Raw genomic sequence first — 18,169 nt, 5'->3', positions numbered from 1 at the left:
CCACGTAAGCGTAATGGCATGATATTACTTGGACTTGCCATTACTAGATTCTTATGGATTCCGGGAGAAGGTAGCCCGTTTTTGAACGGTGGGGGGACATTTATGGCCCACTTGTCTACGAGTTCATGGCTACCATAAAGTTTGACTACAAAGTGAGGGACAATACAACATATCAGTAGATGAGCTTGGAGTGCTCATGGGATTGGCATATCGTGGAGGAACAAAGGGACTCGGCTTACAAGTTGCTTAGGGCCGATTTTTACACTGATAGAGAAGTCACGGACTATTGGAGGAGAATAAGCAACAATTGGTGGTTTGGGATGCGGCACATGCCAATGCCAAATATATTACACGGAATGATGTGAAGGCGGTGAGGAAGATCTTGGAGGTAACATTTAATGGGAGAAAATCAAACTTGAACAAGGTGTATTGCAATGATCTTTAGTACTTGTGGAGCATGGGGACGAGGAATAAGGTTAACATGGGCATGGTTTGCAAAAAGCGGTTCTCATCACAAAGTCAAGATGACACCACAAATGTTTCCAATGGGCTAATCCTTACTAAGCACTGCCAAGACCTAGATTTGAAAGGCAAGCTAAGGCATGAAATGAGGATAGCTTCCATGGCACCACTTCCCCAAGTGGAGCTTTACCATGCAAAGATGACTCGTGTACTTGATGATGAAGAGGAACAAAAAATGCCACCACCACCCGTATTCCCCGACATTCCACAACACTATGCCACCGCGAATAGTTAGGGGTTAATGCAAGCATTCCAATACCAACTCCAACTTGAAGCAATGGAATAATTGAGGAATCAAAGAGAGACATTTGGTGAGGAGATTAGATCTCAAAGGGAGGTCATTGATGAGCTCTAGGAAGAATTTACTCACCATTTCCACCCACCTTCACACAACGGAGGAGCTATATGTCATGAAAAAAATTACATTTGGAGGGTTAATTGATTTGGTTACCTTGTGATTTTTTTATTTTGTTGGGGTTGAGATGTGTCATTAGCTTGTTGATGAATGTTGTCCCACTTTGGACATTAGGTGCCTCGTACGTGGGGTGCTGCTGCTTTTACTATTCTTTACATTCCTTTACTTGCTTTTTAGTTGCTTTGGTACTCTTTACTTTTGAATGCTTTACTTTTAAACATTTATTTTAATTTTGAATGCTTGGTTAGTTTTAGCTTCATTTCATTTTATATTTATTGTTCTTATTGTTTCTTAGAAAAAAAAAAGATTGTACATATAGGGATTGTTAGTCCACTTAGCTTCCTTAACACTCTTTCACTTTTTTGAACATATGCTTTACTAACTTGATTGATTGTGGCTTTTGAAAACCTTGATCAGGGCAAAGTTTGGTTGATGCTTGGATCAATTGGAGGGAATAGTCGCCATGGGAGTTTGAAATTTCTTTCCCTCATAACATGAGATTTCTATTATGTTTGTTGGCCCTGGTTTTAGTTTCTAAAGTGTGAAAAAAAAAAGAGAAGATAAAAGAGATTTTTGAGTGTGTGCCTTTCATGTTTTCATTCATCCCATCCATTCATTCTAAAGTCTTGAAACCCCAAGTCCCATTCCTACTTCAAAAGTGTGGAAAGGGATGCTCATGTTCTTGACCCATCCATTTATTTTCACCACGCATTCATGGTGAACATCGAGGACGGTGTTTGTTCTAAAGTGTAGAAATGATGCACTTTGTTGTTTGTCCATTCCTTTTGAGGATTAGCAACTTGTGTTGCCAATCATGTTGATATTGGATTGAAGTCCATTGTTGTTGTTGAGTATTGTTTCATATCTATCATTGAAACATCTTGATTGATTTCTATGATGTGATCTTGTACATTTGTTGTACCCGTTGTTGATACTTGATTGGGCTATTGATGAGCCTCAATTCTCTTGATAATGAATATGTGTGACTATGAATGAGATTGATGATAATATTATTGAGCTTTGCTCACAAGATCGGTGGTAATATTGTGTTATTTAATGGTACCCTCGTGTACTGAGAGATCGGTGGTAATACTATGAGATTGGTGGGGGACGACTGTCCCAGGCGGAATAAGGTTGGACTCAGAAGTACAGGGTGGCACTAGGAGGTAATGGTTGGAACTGGTATAAGGCCGGTGGTAGCCATAAGGTTGAAACAGTGCATAAGGTTGGAACTTGATACTTGTCATTGTGTGATTTGTTGTATTCATTGCTTATGAGCATGTCTATCATGAACTCTACCTTGATGATGATAGGTCGTGCCTAATGTTGAGTATGTTGCTTGTTGTCCTTATTGACTTGTGGATTGTTGTTGATGTTGGTCTTTGTTGAGAGTGTTATGTTGTGTCTCTTGATGTTCCCTCTCTTGGTTTTAAAATGATATATACTGTATTCATCTGTCTCAAATGGTTTTGATTATATCTATATGTTATGATACTTAATGCGTATTGGTGGGTTTCCAGCATCTTTCGCTGACGGGTGTTATCCCTATGTTTTTACAGGTTTTGAGTAGCCTTTGGAGAGCGCGCTAGTGGACCATAGATAGTGTAGCTCTTTATGTTTTCCCTTGTTTAGACTTATGGCCTGTGTGCCTTATTCCCTATGACTTGTTATTGAAGTTTTGGTTTAGACTTAGCCTGTGCACTTATATGTGAGATAGGTGTGGCATAGCACCTCCGTACTTAGTCTTTACTTCCGCTTTATCTGAATGGTTGTTTAGATTATTTTTCTTTAAATTAATCTTTTAAATTTTGGTAAAATCGGGGGTGTTACACCCGAACCCTTCCTCCCAAACCATCGTCAGGCTCCCAACTAGGGGGGCTGCTTGATAGGGTTATTACCAGACAGTAGACCCGATGGTCGGTTACGGACCCACTATCCTCAAGGGCTACGACCCGACCTAGTCCCTCGGTTCCCCGACCATAGTCTTACCCAGTCCAACATGTAAGTGAGCCTTTGGGTCGCCTAGAGACTGAGGGTGAACCGACCATATAGGGTCGGCCCAGGCTTGACTGACCTTTGTGCAGTCTTTTCATGTCAAAAATATCGCGACACGTGTCTAGAGTCCATCGGGCCCGGTCTAGGCCTGTGCATGAGCCCCACGTGCCTTCCATGCCGCGGGGCTCGAAATTTGTCCCTTTACCCCTCCTATAAATACCGCATTCATTGTTGAGGGAGAGGACTTTAGACCTACTTCACACTAGTATTATATGTCCTGAGAGTGCCGACCCATAGTTTGGGTATCCCGAGCTCGAGTACTCCTACCAACAAACAGACTAGGTATTGGATCCGAGACCGGAACTGACCTAGGATCGTACAGTGTAATAGCGTATACCTTCGTATATACTGTATCACTTGTATTTAACGATATTTCAACAATTTTGTTGATGGAGAACCAAAAATGGTCGTGCTACAATAATAGAGAAAATATCAATTTTAGTCCCTCGACTATAATACATGTATCAATTTTAGTTCTTGACTATTAAAATTTTCAAATTAGATTCACATTTGGTTCATGATTATTAACATTTTATAATTAGGTGCATGACTATTCGATTTGTATCACATTTAGTCCTACCATTAAATTTTTCGACCAAGTCACTGGTAACCGGCTAATTTATTTAATTTTTAATTTAGAAATTATTTTAATAATTTTTAAATTATATAATAAAAAAAAACAAACGCTGGCCACCAGACCCTCCTCCTTCGTCTCCGCCGGAGTCAAAGGAGGAGCGTGGGGGCTGGCCAGCGTTCTCTTTCCCCCTTCCTTCTTCGTCGACAACTGTCTTCGTCTCTGCAGGAGATGAATGAGGAAGGGAGCCCTCCTTTCTTCAGCGGGAGACAAAGATGTATTATAGTCGAGGGAGCCCTCATGCATTTATTTTGAAAGCTTTGAAAGCTTAATCTTGAAGAATGGGATTAGCACCTTTCGGTGCTGTGGGAAGAAGCACCATCCGGTGTGTTGCGCGTCGGCCGAATTCAGTCTCTATTCAATTTGAGAGATGGCGTTGTGGCTTACCATGAGGGATGTGGTTAAATGTTTAAAGTCCACATACTTATCATCAATTAGTTTTAAGTAGGATATGGCAACTAGATGCCAAGGAAATCTATGGTTAAGCGTGCTTGACTTACAACAGTCACGGGATGGGGACTGTAACAACCCGAAATTTAATTTTCTACATTCGGTTTTTAAGAAATTCCAAAACAGCCATTTTTCACTCTTACAATTTTTTTTGCGATAAACACGGTGTTTGAATCTATGGTTAAGCGTACCTCTAGAGCTTAACCATAGAAATTCCAAGTCCCAGCGGTTCCTCTAGAGCTTTCAGCTCTTCGCCAACAGGCATCCTATTACATGGTTGTCTCAACTGCCTTGAAACAGAACATTACCTCCCTCCAGGCAGTGGTTGTGGATACTGAAGATAAGATCGCATTGACTCTGCGTAAGATCTCTGCTCTTGAAGACTCCATTTCTGCTCGTTTTGCAGCTCATGAAGTTCTAGCAGATCCTGAAGACTCTGGCTCTCCGTCCGAAAGCTCGACTCACTAGATGATCTTCTTTCCCTTTGCAGATTAGTAGACAAAAATGGGGAGTACAAGTGAGGGGGAGTTCATTTTTTGTATTGGTTGTTGGCTTGGTTGGATGGTCTGACTCCACACAAACTGGTGTTTTGTAATAATGTGTGGTTATTTGCTTAGTTGTTTTTTCTCAATGTGCTTCTTTGCTTAATGTGATAAAGTGCTCTTATTTGTTTTGGTAGTACAAATATGTGTTGCTTTCTGTGCCCAATATGAATTACTTGCTTTGATATGTCAAGGTGTTTTACGTGTTTTGATCTAGTTCGTGTGATAGTCTGGTATGAGGAGGTTATGAGGTATGATCTTTTCTGGAGCGCTCTCTGCATCTGATCCAGACATAGAGTTGTTAACAAATATACTCTGGTTGTTTAATAAATTTAATCTCAAGACTAAGAGTATATCTTGTATAAGTATGTATTTTTCCAACTAACTGCCAAAGGGGGAGTTTGTAAGTGTACACAAAATGTGACACATTGGACCATATAGGTATTGGCTAAATTAGTTGTCAAAATAATACACTATGCTTTATTCTGGATCAGAACCTGTTGCAGTGACAGCCTTCAGAATTGCTCTTTCAAAGGTTGTTTTTTTTTTATCAAGACCCTATATCTATGCGGAACTAGATCATAAAGTGCTACCCCGTAAATCCAAACACTAATCAAGGATTAATTGAAGAATTAATCCAAGTCTCTTTGCTAATCTATTCCTAAAATCCTGAAATTTAAATAGTCGAGGGACTAGATTTTGACGTCACTTAAGTCAAAGGGTTGTACCTTGTGCTTCTTAAGTTGTGCCCTTGTTCCCTTGTCTTTCCAACATTAGTAAGGGTAGGAATGTCTTTCTACCTAAAGGTTTGTGATTCAAGCTAACCTAGCAAGATTCTTTCATTTCATTCACCCTTCAACCTAAAACACAAAAACCTCTAGCCTCTCTCTAAAATGATTTAACTTCTTCTCCAAGCTAGAATTTGAGCATCCAAGTCTTGTAAGATTTTCTCCCAAGATTCCTACTTTCTTCATTTTGAGCATAAGGGAGTGTAAGATCCTTGACTTTTTGGTGTTTTTAACCTTCTTTTTGGTGTTTTTTTTAAAGTTAGAATCTTTGTTGTGTTTTGTTATGTGTGAGAAGTTGGTGTGGAAGAGGAGCTCTAGGAGAGGCTTTTAAGGGTGAAAAGAGGAAGTTATTAGGCTACAAAGGTAACCCATGCTTTACAAAACCTATTTTCTTACTTATATGATGATTCTTGGCTTCTACTTGTGATTCTTGTGTTGATTTGTGAGATTTGATGCATTGTCTTGTGGTGATACATGTTTAGTGCTTGTTCTTAGGGTTCTTGAATGCCATTGCTTGGCTACTTCTTAGGTTCAAATCATATTGTTGTTGTGTGTGAGATTTTGGGTGTTTTGGACTTGAACTTGGCCTTGTTGTTGAAAATCCCCGAAGGGATATTTTGGTGTGCAGGGACGTACCCGCGGGCAGAGGCCTACCCGCCGCCCCACTCGCGGGGAACCGGTGACCTCGGGTATCTGTACCCGCGGGCGGAACCGCGGGTGGAGGTCCACCCATGGCCCCACCCGCGGGGTACACTGTTGGTGATGTCCGGGGATTTATTCCCCGTGATTCTTTTGTCTCGGTATTGATGTTTTGACCTCCCGATGTTATTTTATTGGGCTATTTGTGAGTTATCTTGATGTTTCGTATGTCTAGAACGGTATGTTAGGAATCCATGTAGGATTTGGTGTCTTGAATCGTGCTAAGGGTCTAACTTTTTGATTCGTTGGGCTAATGTGAGTCTTGAACGTTCTTTGGAACTAATTTTGGTTTACCCGTTTGTTAAACATGCTATTTTGAGGTTGAAATGCTAGTATGTGTGGTTTGTTCCTTCTTATTGGGATTGGCAACTTGTGTTGACAATCATTTAGTGTTGGATTGTGATCCTTTGTTGTTGAGTATGGTCTCATGTCTTTGTTGTGATATCTTGATTGATTCCTATGATATGAACGCATGTAAATCGTTGTACCCTTTGATTGATACTTGATTAAGGTTATTGTTGAGCCTTAGTCTTCTTGGTAATGATGATGATCTTGTGTGATTATGATTGTGATTGGTGGTGTGTTATCTGAGCTTGGCTCACATGTTAGAGGCTGTGTGAATGAAATTAATGGTACCCTCGTGTACTGAGAGTTCGGCGGGATGTTGGAGGTTGTTGGAGGGGGTGCGACGGTCCCTGGCGGTATAAGGTTGGACTCATAAGTACAGGGTGGCACTAGGAGATAATGGTTGGAACTGAAATAAGGCCGGGGGTAGCCATAAGGTTGGAACAGGGCATAAGGTTGGAACTATGAAACTTGTGACATGTAGTTGTCACTGTGGCATGTAGTTGCCATTGTGTGAATGGAAATTCCTTGCTTATGAGCATGTCTTGATGTATTCTACTTTGTGATCAGTAGAATGCATCCTGAGTTGTATTGTCTTTCATGTTTGTTGTCTTGTTGTTGTTGTGAGGGTGGTGATTCCCATTTCTTTGAGAGTGATTGATGAGTCTTTGAAGTTGACTTCTCTCCTTGGTTTTGAAATGATATATACTGTATTCCGTTTCAAAATGATTTTGATTGTACTTATCTATATATGTTATTTAACGCGTATTGATGGGTTACCAGCAATATTCGCTGTGACCGGGTGTTATCCCTTGATTCTACAGGTTTTGAGTAGATACTGAGAGCGCTAGATGTGGATCGCTAGATAGTTTATGTACCATGTTTAGACTTTATCTTTTGTTGGCCTGTGATCCTAGTTTAGCGGCCTGTGTGCCTAGACACTTTATGTTTTGTTGACTTGTTAGTTTTCTCGCCTGTGCACCTATGTTTGAGATAGGTGTGGCATAACACTTACCAATTTATATAGCTTCCGCTTGCTTTATGTCTTGATGATTAGATGTTTTCCTTTGAATTTATGTTTTAAAAATGTGGTAAAAATTGGGGGTGTTACAGTGCTGATGCTTTTGAGGACCAAGAAGCAGCTCTTTCAGCCTTGATTAGTGAGAAGATGACGATTTTCACGAAATACATGATTCACAATCTTAACACCTCTTGTCCTCTATATCGTCCATCCTGTTCTTGTTGTTGAAGACACTAAGTTTCAGTATGAAGTCTGGCTTGCACGATCAGTCGTCATAGATGATAGCTGGGTCGGTAGAGTAGTGTAGTGAATACCTTGTGTGTATTGAACTCTCTCTTGTACTCTTTTGATCATCTAGTGGATTGGGTTGACATGAGTAGCCCCACAGACGTAAGAGTGGGCTCCGAACTGCGTGAACACATCATGGTGTCTGGTTCCATTTATTATTCGTGTTATTATTTGTTTTACCTTCTGTCTTAGAACCTGTTGCTAACCCAGATTATTTTACGAATATTAAAGTTTAGTAGGTTTCTTAAAGTTAAGTCTTGCATTCAAGATCCACACGCTTTTTCAGCTACATTGTCCTTACAATGTCTTTATTTAATTTTTTTATTCATTATCAATAAATTGGTTAAGAGAAATAATTTCATTAGTTATATTGTCTTTATTTTTATCCAATGTAAAAAATATTCTTTACATTCAAATTCATCAATTGATTATATTCACAACATTGTCTATTATCTTTTTTGTGCACTATTTTTTTAATTAAATATCAAAGTCGTTATGATACAAAATAATGTTATATATTTATTTACCAAGTATTTTATTAATACCATGAAAAAATTTAAAAAAATATAATTAAGTTAATCATATTAACTACTTGAGGAATATGAGAGGTTGTGAGTTCGAGCCTGAGTGTAGGCGTTATTGGCTCTTTGTGCTTCAGTAGGTTGAGAAAGTAGTTATGAACAGATACTACATTGTAATAGAGTCAGTAGCATTCAAAAAAAAAAAAAAACTACTTGAAGAATTTGTTGACAAAGAGAGTATTCAAATAACACAAAAAATTCAAGTGGGAAACTACCTCGCAATGTCCTTGTTTGACAATCAACAGTTAACAGTTAGCGTTAGCGGATTATATTATCGAATTTGACCAGCAAATTATATCAACGATTGGTAAAAAGATATTTGAAAAAATTAACTGTTTAGATTAACATTTAAAATGATCTAAGAGTATACATAATAATAATAATAATAATAATAATAATAATAATAATAATAATAATAATAATAATAATAATAATAATAATAGTTTTTAAAAAATAAAAATAAAAATAAAAATAATTTAATAAAATAAATCAAATTAAGAAAATAAAAATAAAAAATAAAACATATGGGGAGCCAAACGTTCGACTCCCCTTAGTTTTGCTACTTTTCCCACATCGGTGGGAAAAGTAGTATGGGAGCCTTGAGAGGAGCCTTAAGGTTCCAATTTAAAAGTGAGCCAGTGAAACTAGCTCTTGTTATTCAAGGAGTCGAAATGGCTCTATAGTAATTTTTTTTTTTAAATATATAGTGGTTTTGGAGAAATCGTTCTATAAAACGCTAAGTGATCGAAAATATTGTAAATTGTAATGTTTGTATTTTCAGTGGTTTGGAACAAATTGTTGCTTCAAAGTGTTGAATAACTAAACACTTTCTTTAGCAATTTGATATTTGGGTTACATCATATTTACCAATTATCCAATATCTTTGGGTTACGTTATAATTAAAAATTTTAAATTTTTACTACATTTAAATTCCTTAATTTAGGAATTTCTTTATCCATAATAATTTATTCAACAATAATGGTTGAACTAAATGAACACTGAGCAAAACACCTAAAGGACTGACTGGTACTGTTGATTTATTCATTGATTTTGTATATATGTGCATTCATTAAAACATTAGAACCCTTTAATTTGAAACAAAAAGTACTTGGTTACTATTTAAAAAAATTTAGTAACAATTATAATGACTCTTCTATATTACATTGTATTCATATACTATGAGTTACATATTCAAATAAAAAAAATAATTTAGTAACAATTATAATGACTCTTCTATATTACATTATATTCATATACTATGAGTTACATATTTAAATAAAAAAATTTGATATTAAATTACTTATGTATGAACTTCTCATATATAATCTTGTATTGATACTCTTTCAAATATTTATTTAATTATAAACATTAGGCATTAACTCAATCGCGCAATGCGCATGTAAAACTAGTAATTAACATAAACTAGAGAGGGCAGGTTATTGCACTGCACTATTTGCATTATCCCCAATTAGTTTATTAGGAGTCGACATTCAACATTAAGAGTTGAATAATGTCAATAAAAATAAAAATGAATATTTGAAAATAATATGAATTCTAATAAGAATTATTCTACATGCCTGCATATGTATCGAAACAAAATAGAACAATATTGAATTTTGAAGAGATTTTTAAAGTTGAGAGACTTAATAAATAAAAAAAAAAGTCAAAAATCAAATTGATAATTTCGCTATAGTCAATGATAAAGTATCTCAGATCAGTTCCCAGTTCAGTTTAGCAAGCAACAGTTTTAGGGCCAAGGGCCTTCTGGTCTTTTCATAATAAGATGGCAGTTATAACTGCCATCCCCTTTCCTTTCTATAAAAGCTGTAGTCTTTCCTTTTCTGTTGGAGTTCTTCAACACAACACTTGCTTAGCTTCTCTTCATCAATAAACTTTGTTACTTTCACCATGAGATGAGCTATCTTATCATGGTATCAAAGCGTCGGAGCTACGCCGCAGTGGTGATGATAGAAAATCAGAACGGAAATTCTGCCGGAACTTCTTCGAACCAGAGTCCAGCTCAGATGAACATGAATCCATATCCAAATCATGCTCAACGTGCAGCTGATGAGTTCGATGATCCCTGGTACCTGCATATTACAGAAAATCCTAACCTAATCCTGGTTTCTCCACCACTGTCTGAGGTGAATTATGCCTCCTGGAGCAGATCAATGGAGATAGCTCTTGAAGTCAAAAATAAGTTCGGATTCGCAGATGGATCCGTTCTAAAACCTGAGTTGAATGATCCGAAATACACTATTTGGAAGAGATGTAACAACATAGTGTGTTCCTAGATTTTCAAGTCACTAAGCCCTACAATTGCAGGAGTGTTATATTTTGATGTTGCATCGGATGTTTGGAATACTCTCAAGAGGAGGTATTCTCAAGTTGATTCACACAGAATTCCTGAGTTACAGAATGAGATTTTCAAATGTTCTCAATGTAATCTCTCAATTAATGAATACTTTACTAAAAGTAATGCCTTATGGGTACAAATGAATGCAATGAGACCAATTCCTGCCTGTGAGTGTGTGCCTAAGTGTTTCTGCACTTTGATGAAGAAGATCCAAAAGGAAAGAGAAGAAGATCAAATAATAAGATTCTTAGAGAGATTGAATGAAGAGTATGAAAATATCAAATCTAGAATCCTGGTCATGGAGCCTATTCCAGCCATGAAGAAGGTTCTCAATATGACCTTGAAGATGGAACGGAAGCTTAGGAATTCTCTTAATAAAAAGAGTAATGACCTAGTTCAAGCCAATGCTATTCAAATGGTCAAGATCAGTGTGTAGAAGACCAACCTGTAGTGGTAGTTTTAGCCTTAAACAACAAGAAGAAATTTAGTAATGGAGTAGGGAAAAGTGTGCCTAAATGCACTTTTTGTGGAATGATTGGACATACAATTGAGAAATTCTATAAAAAGCATGGATATCCTCCAGGTTGGGTAGCAGGCTATAAATCTAAGAACAAATAGCAGTCTCAGGATGCTCAGCAGGTCCACAGTGCTTCTGTGAACCAAGTTGGTGATATATGTCTCACTAATGATCAGTTTCAGAGGTTATTATCTCTATTGCAAAATCAAAATCAAGGAAGCCAAGCCTCAACTAATGCAACTGTGACTGTCAACACTACTGGATTGAGGCCAGAATTCAGAAATCCAACGGAGAAACATCATGAAGGCAAGTTTATCTCTAATCTCCATGTTAGTAGTGTTTTAATTTCCTCCACCATTTGGATTCTAGACTCAGCTGCCACTGACCATATTACTTGCTCCTTAGAGTACTTTGAAGCATGCAATTCTGTTCAGGGAATATCTGTTAAGTTACCAAATGGGGAAACACTGAGTGTATCACATATAGGAGAAGTCAAGTTGCATGAGAACATATTGTTGCAGAATGTGTTGTATATTCCCTCCTTCACTTTCAACATTATATCTGCAAGGAAATTAGTGAGACAGTCAGGCTGTGAAATCATTATGAAACCTAACTCTTGCACCATTCAGGGACATCTTGGGAAAATGGATGATTTTGCTAAAGAAAGAGATGGATTATATATACTTTCTGATCCTCCTATGAAGAAGCAGTTGTGTGCTGTGAATAAAGATTCTGATATGCTTTGTATTGGTCTTTCTCTGCAATTGTGGCATGGTAGATTAGGGCACATTCCCATGAATAAAGTGCAATTATTGAAAGGAATAAAATTTTCATATATCTTCCTCTAAACCTCTTGATTTTGTTTGTGATATCTGCCATTTTGCAAGACACAAGAGGTCTATTTTCCCTGTCAGTGTTACAAGAGCTTAAAATGCTTTGACTTATTACAGGGGAAAATTATTTTTTGACTATGGTAGATGACCATAATAAATTTAATTGGCTGCACTTAATGACACACAAATCAGAAGTACAAACCATATTTCAGAGTTTTTATAATCTGGTTTACACTCAGTTTTCAACAAAGATTAAAATGGTCAGAACAGATAATGGAAGTGAGTTCATAATGACCACCTTCTTCAATGAAAAAGGGATAATACATCAGAGATCTTGTGTGTACGCACCCCAACAGAATGGGGTGGCAGAAAGAAAACACCAACATATTCTAAATGTAGCCAGAGCTTTGAAATTTCAGTCTGGAGTGCCTGATGATTTTTGGGGCCATTGTGTCCTACATTCCTCTTATTTGATTAATAGGCTGCCCACTGATGTTCTTAGTTGTTGTACTCCATTTCAGATATTATTTGGAAAAGATGTGAACTATGAACATTTCAGATCTTTTGGTTGTTTGGTTTTTGCTGCAACTATTTCACCAGGGAGGAACAAGATGGGATCTAAGGATACAAAGTGTATATTCTTTGGTTTTCCTGCTAATGTCACGGGCTACATATTGTATGATATTATTAACAAAGTTACTTTTGTTTCTAGGGATGTCAGATTCTATGAACACATTTATCCTTTCAGAGACAAAAATCCAGATGCAAATGAGACTGCACCAGAGATGTTCAATCCAACATTGCCCTTAATCCCTATTTCTGTTGAGGCAGATGCTAGCTCATTGGAGCCAACAAGAGGGCATGTTATTCCTGAAGCCACATTTCAAAATAATGATAACAATACTGATGAGATAGCCAATGATGTCTTGATGAATGATAATGGTAACAATTCTGGTGAGACAGCCAATGATACCTTGATGAATGGCCAGTCACCAAACCTCTTTGTTGAACTGCCCTCTCTTGATACATCAGATGAGGTTGATGGGCAGACTCAATCTAATAGCATTCCACAGCCAAAGAGATCATCTAGAACAAGAAATGCTCTATCTAAATTGCAAGATTATCTTTGTCAGTCCACAATGATGAAAAGCAGTATTAGAACCTCACCTTATCCCATGGACAAATTTATTTCCTATGATAGTTTGTCACCCAATCATTAAGTGTGTGCCTCCTCTATTACCACAACACATGAACCTCAATCCTACAAAGAGGTAGTCAAAAGTGAGGAATGGAGGAAAGCAATGCAAAATGAAATAAAAGCCTTAATTCAGAATGATACATGGCTATTGACAGATCTGCCTGCAGGAAAGACTCCCATTGGATGTAGATGAGTGTACAAAATCAAACACAAATCAGATGGTTCTATTGAAAGATATAAGGCCAGGTTAGCGGCCAAGGGATATACTCAACAACTAGGTGTTGATTATATTGAAACATTTTCCCCTGTGGCAAGAATGACAACAATCAAAACCTTCTTGGCTGTGGCTGTGGCAAAAGGATGGGATATTCAACAACTTGATATAAACAATGCTTTTCTTCATAGGATTTGCAGGAGGAAGTGTATATGGTTGTGCCACCAGGTTTTCAAACTGATATGCCCAATCAAGTTTGCAAACTGTTGAGATCTTTATATGGATTAAAATAAGCTAGTAGGCAATGGAATGCCAAGTTAACTAAAGCCCTGCAAGACAATGGTTTCAGACAATCATCCACAGATCCTTCCCTATTTACCAAGCAGACTTGTGATTCTTTCATTGCTCTATTGGTGTATGTGGATAACATCTTGGTTGCAGGAACAAGTTCTGTTCAGATTGAAGGATTAAAGCAGCTTCTGGATAACTCCTTCAAGATCAAAGATCTTGGTTCATTAAACTACTTCCTTGGCATTAAAGCCTTCAGATCCTCTAAGGGCATCAACATTTGTCAGAGGAAGTATACTCTAGAAATCCTTGAAGAAAATGGCTTCTTGGAAGCTAAACCTGCAAATATACCTTTCAATGCAGGTCAAAGACTTCATAGTTTGGATGGGGTTCTGCTTGAACAACCTGAAGTTTATAGAAGATTGGTTTGCAAGCTTTTGTACCTAACAAACACCAGACCAGATATAACATATGCAGTACAACAACTTAGTCAATTTGTGGACAAACCAAGGGACACTCACTTGATTGTAGCTCACAGAGTGTTAAGGTACTTGAAGGGCTCTCTTGGTAAAGGTCTGTTTTATTCCTCACACCCCAATATTAAAATCCAAGGTTTTTCTGATTCTGATTGGGCAACATGCACAGAAAGCAAAAAATCCATAACTGGCTATTGCATTTATGTTAGGCATTCTCTAATTTCATGGAAAACAAAGAAGCAGGCTACTGTGTCTAGATCATCCTCTGAGGTTGAGTATAGAGCATTGGCTTCAACAGTGTGTGAAATACAATGGTTGCTATACCTATTGGCATATATATATATTTGAAAGTTGAAATCAGTAGTCTTGTGGCCTTGTTTTGTGATAATCATTCAGCAATTGCAATAGGAGAAAACCATGTATTCCATGAATTTTGGTAATTAACTCCAAGACTTATTCCTCATGGCTGCATATGTATCAAAACAAAATAGAGCAATATTGAATTTTGTTAGATATATTAAATATAATACATCTATAAGATATATTAAATATAATATATCTATATTATGTATATATGTGTATATATATATGATTATATATACGAATATATAAATTGAGAGAAAGAGAGAGGAGTGAATTTGATTGATGAATAAAATGCTTGATAACAAAACTATTTATAGTGAAGGATAAACTAGTAAAGCTAGAAAATAGGGAAAATAATGCTCAATGCATTGCAACCATGATCCACGTACTGCTGCCTCACTTTCTCCACATGTATTGCCACGTTTCCAACTAAACTACTCCAATTGCATGCATGACACACATACTTAGTTTGATAATGCCATTAATCCCATTTATTGCCACCCACACTTGGTTTAATAATTATAATATTATTATAACATTGCCTCCTTTAAACCAAGTTGGATATATTGGTCATTCCAATTTCCTTCTTCAATTTGAGAAATGTTTCTGTCTTCAACGGTTTCGTAAAGATACCTGCAACTTGACATTCACTTGAACAATACTCAATGTTGATTTGTTTTTCAGCAACCAACTCTCTGATTTTGTGATACTTGATATCAATATGTTTGCTGCGACCATGAAAGACAGGATTCTTGGACAACGATATTGCTGACTTGTTGTCACGAAAAATAGTTGTAGGTGCTTCCTGCTTGTGTTGTAAGAACTCCAAAATTCTCCTCAGCCAAACTGCTTGAGTAGCACAGTTTGCTGCTGCAATATATTTTGCTTCTGCGGTTGAAAGTGCTACAATTTGCTGCTTCTTTGACGACCAAGAAAATATGGCTGAACCAAGATAGAAGGCATATCCTGATGTGCTTTTTCTGGTCTCAATATCTCCAGCCCAATCACTGTCTGTGTACTCAACAAGTTCCACAGCTTCATTAGTAGAGTAAAAAAGTCCATCATTACTCGTACCTTTGACATATCTCAGAATTCGCTTTGCTGCAGCCCAATGTGATTCTTTTGGTTCTTCCATGAATCTGCTAAGTATTCCAACTCCAAAAGATATATCTGGCTTTGTTGCCACCAGATACCTCAAACTCCCAATTAAGCTTTTATAAGCTGTAACATTCACATTTTTACCACACTCATCTTTGGACACCTTTAACTTTTCAGCTAACGGCGTTAAAACTTGTTTGGATTTTTCCATTTTGAACTTTTTCAAAATATCAGCAACATACTTCTTATGTGAAATAAAGATTCCACCATCCATCTGAACAACCTCAAGGCCAAGAAAGTAAGACATAAGGCCCATATCAGTCATTTCAAACCTTTTAATGAGTGCCTCCCTGAATTTTGAGATTAGCTTCAAGTTGTTTCCAGTAAAAACCAGATCATCAACATACAGACAGATTATAACAATATCACCAGAATCCGTGCATTTGACATACAAAGTGTGCTCATGAGGACATCTCATAAAATCACTTTCAACAAAATATGAGTCAATGCAACCATACCACGCCCTAGGCGCTTGCTTTAAGCCATACAAGGCTTTTCTCAACCTGTACACTTTATTTTCCTCCCCTTTCTTTAGAAATCCTACAGGTTGCTCAACATATATTTCTTCTTCAAGAAAACCATTCAAAAAGGCAGACTTGACATCCATTTGATGCAATTTCCAATCATTTTGAGCAGCAAGAGAAATAACCATTCGAACTGTATCAAGTCTACTTACAGGAGCAAGAACATCAAAATAATCAATACCTGGTTTCTGCTTGTAACCCTTTGCTACTAACCGTGCCTTAAAACGGTCAATTTCTCCATTTGACTTGTATTTTGTTTTGTAAACCCACTTTACTCCAATTGGCTTCTTTCCAGGAGGTAAATCTGTTAACTCCCAGGTACCATTCTTTTCAATGGCACGTATCTCCTCATCCATCGCCTTAAGCTAATGAGTTTCTGTAGCAGCCTCTTCAAAAGTTGAATTTTGAAGTAGATTTAAAAAATCATATTATTCATTAAGAAATTAATCTCAATTAATGGCCATTGTTACTACCAATGATACAACCACAAACACAAAACCCTCCATCGCACTTATTTCTACTGCCTGGGGGACATTTACAACTTTTGTCACAATCTTTATCCGTTATGCAACTATTTGGGTAGGCAAAACCATCGCCACCATTTGAAACAGACTGTCCCATAACATTCACTATTGGTGAACCTGCAAAAATAATTTCATATTGAGTTAGTAAATCATAACCACAATTTTATTTATTTTTACTTTTTTTTTATATAATTAGAATGTTCGTTGTTGATGGATATATTATGATCAGAGCAAATCGACCCGGGAAAACGGAGCAAGGAAGTATGGAATGGACCCGGGGCCTCGAGGTTGAGCCCCGTGCTCGGCCCAAGGCGCCTCGGCCATGGTGAGCTCGGCCACAAGAGGTCGGCAATATGAGCTCGGCCATGGTGAGCTCTGCCATGTTGAGCTCGGCACGGCTGACCCGTAGACCCGGTCTCGGCCCGGGCGAGGTCAACTCGGGAGATGCAACCACCCCTCAGTTTAGGTGGGGCGGTTGGGGGGTTTGGCTTGTATAAAACCCCCCAACTTGTCTCATTATGTAACACCCCCGATTTCTGTACTAATTTAAACCTTAATCATGCAGATAACTAGCCATAAAAATATACACAGCGGAAAACTAAATATGGAATATATGAAAAACGTAGAGTGCTATGCCACGCCCACCCAACAGTGAACGCACAGGTGTAAACATCTGCAACATAATCTATCTATCCAAAGACAAAGTCAACAGCATTAAGTCTAGAGTCTAACAAAGGCACGCAGGCCCAAACCATCACAAGGTTCAAGGGATCTATATTAACTGTCTCTAGACCGTGCTCTCGTCTACTCAGCACCTGAAAGAAACACATAATATATGGGACGACTCCCGGTCAGCGAATGATGCTGGTAACCCACCAATACATGTGAAATATCATACATAGATAGGATATGTATACAAAATCATTTGTGAAACGGGATATAGTATATATAAGTTCAAATCCAAGAGTAGAAGTCGAACACAAGACACTATGCACTCACAATAAGGACAAGGGAACACATCCCAAGACAACAAGAAGTACAACGACACACAAGAACGGCTCAAGGCGTGTTCTACCATCACTTAGTACAATAACACCCGACATGCACAACACAAGAGAATAAAGACACAACCGTTGGCAACACATGCCCTTGTGACAACACATGTCACAAATAGAGAAATACACAACAATGGAAACACATGCCTTCGTGACATCACCCATCACGAATTGATATGCATTCCTTATGCCCGGTTCCAACCTTTTGGCTACCCTCAACCTTATAGCTAGTTCCAACCTGTACCTCCAGGACCCCTATACACCAAGTCCAGCCTTATACCTCTGAGGACCGTCGTCCCCTCTTCCACAGTCTCCAACAATAC

The sequence above is a fragment of the Ipomoea nil genome, unplaced genomic scaffold (genome assembly GCF_001879475.1).
Source record: "Ipomoea nil cultivar Tokyo-kokei standard unplaced genomic scaffold, Asagao_1.1 scaffold3030, whole genome shotgun sequence".
Classification (NCBI taxonomy): domain Eukaryota; kingdom Viridiplantae; phylum Streptophyta; class Magnoliopsida; order Solanales; family Convolvulaceae; genus Ipomoea; species Ipomoea nil.
The sequence above is the reverse complement of the archived record's forward strand: the minus strand, read 5'-3'. Positions refer to the sequence as shown.